This window comes from Physeter macrocephalus, chromosome 11 (assembly GCF_002837175.3).
Source record: "Physeter macrocephalus isolate SW-GA chromosome 11, ASM283717v5, whole genome shotgun sequence".
NCBI classification, from domain to species: Eukaryota; Metazoa; Chordata; class Mammalia; order Artiodactyla; family Physeteridae; genus Physeter; species Physeter macrocephalus.
This window is the reverse complement of record NC_041224.1, coordinates 84449889-84451794: the sequence shown is the minus strand read 5'-3', so window position 1 is coordinate 84451794 and position 1906 is coordinate 84449889. Positions and strand designations below refer to the sequence as shown.

The 1906-nt window shown below is 35.2% G+C and overlaps 1 protein-coding gene across 2 annotated transcripts in view; it reads right to left on the bottom strand.

Moving 5' to 3' along the window:
• The window catches only part of AKAP13 (A-kinase anchoring protein 13), a 166994-nt gene that overhangs the window by 150114 nt on the left and 14974 nt on the right, over positions 1 to 1906 (bottom strand). The gene's annotated exons all lie outside the window — the stretch shown is intronic.

Genomic DNA, 1906 nt, shown 5'->3' with positions numbered 1-1906 from the left:
CTGTTCATATTTTCTATTTCTTCCTGGTTCAGTCTTGGAAGGTTGTGCATTTCTAAGAATTTGTCCATTTCTTCCAGGTTGTCCATTTTATTGGCATAGAGTTGCTTGTAGTAATCTCTCATGATCGTTTTTATTACTGCAGTGTCAATTGTTACTTCTCCTTTTTCATTTCTACTTCTATTGATTTGGGTTTTCTCCCTTTTTTTCTTGATGAGTCTGGCTAATGGTTTATCAATTTTGTTTATCTTCTCAAAGAACCAGCCTTTAGTTTTATTGATCTTTGCTATCATTTCCTTCTCATTTATTTCTGATCTGATCTTTCTCATTTGTTTCCTTCTGCTAACTTTGGGGGTTTTTTGTTCTTCTTTCTCTAAATTTCCTCTTTGATTTCTTCAGTGATCTCTTGGTTATAAAGTACTGTGTTGTTTAGCCTCCATGTGTTTGTATTTCTTACAGATCTTTTCCTGTAATTGATATCTAGTCTCATAGCATTGTGGTCGGGAAAGATAGTTGATACGATTTCAATTTTCTCAAATTCACCAAGGCTTGATTTTTGACCCAAGATATCATCTACCCTGGAAAATGTTCCATGCGCACTTGAGAAGAATGTGTATTCTGTTGTTTATGGACGGAATGTCCTATAAATATCAATTAAGTCCATCTTGTTTAATGTATCATTTAAAGCTTGTGTTTCCTTATTTATTTTCATTTTGGATGATCTGTCCATTGGTGAAAGTGCGGTGTTAAAGTCCCCTACTATGACTGTGTTACTGTCGATTTCCCCTTTTCTGGCTGTTAGCATTTGCCTTATGTATTGAGTTGCTCCTATGCTGGATGCATAAATATTTACAGTTGTTATATCTTCTTGGATTAATCCCTTGATCATTATGTAGTGTCCTTCTTTGTCTCTCTCTTGTAATAGTCTTTGTTTTAAAGTCTATTTTGTCTGATATGAGAGTTGCTACTCCAGCTTTCTTTTGATTTCCATTTGCATCTAGTATCTTTTTCCATCCCCTTTTAGTCTGTACGTGTCCCTAGGTCTGAAGTGGGTCTCTTGTAGACAGCATATATATGGGTCTTGTTTTTGTATCCATTCAGCCAATCTATGTCTTTTGGTTGGAGCACTTAATCCATTTACATTTAAGGTAATTATTGATATGTATGTTCCTATTACCATTTTCTTAATTGTTTTGGGTTTATTATTGTAGGTCTTTTCCTTCTCTTGTGTTTCCTGCCTAGAGAAGTTCCTTTAGCATTTGTTGTAAAGCTGGTTTGGAGGTGCTGAATTCTCTTAACTTTTGCTTGTCCAGAAAGGTTTTAATTTCTCCATCAAATCTGAATGAGATCCTTGCTGGGTAGAGTAATCTTGGTTGTAGGTTTTTCTCCTTCATCCCTTTAAATATGTCCTGCCACTCCCTTCTGCTTGCAGAGTTTCTGCTGAAAGATCAGTTGTTAACCTTATGGGGATTCCCTAATGCGTTATTTGTTGTTTTTCCCTTGCTGCTTTTAATATTTGTTTTTTGTACTTAATTTTTGATAGTTTGATTAACATGTGTCTTGGAGTGTTTCTCCTTGGATTTATCCTGTATGGGACTCTCTGTGCTTCCTGGACTTAATTAACTATTTCCTTTCCGATATTAGGCAAGTTTTCAACTATAATCTCTTCAAATATTTTCTCAGTCTCTTTCTTTTTCTCTTCTTCTTCTGGGACCCCTATAATTCAAATGTTGGTGCATTTAATGTTGTCCCAGAGATCTCTGAGACTGTCCTCAATTCTTTTCATTCTTTTTTCTTTATTCTGCTCTGTGGTAGTTATTTCCACTATTTTATCTTCCAGGTCACTTATCCGTTCTTCTGCCTCAGTTATTCTGCTATTGATCCCTTCTAGAGAATTTTTAATTTCATT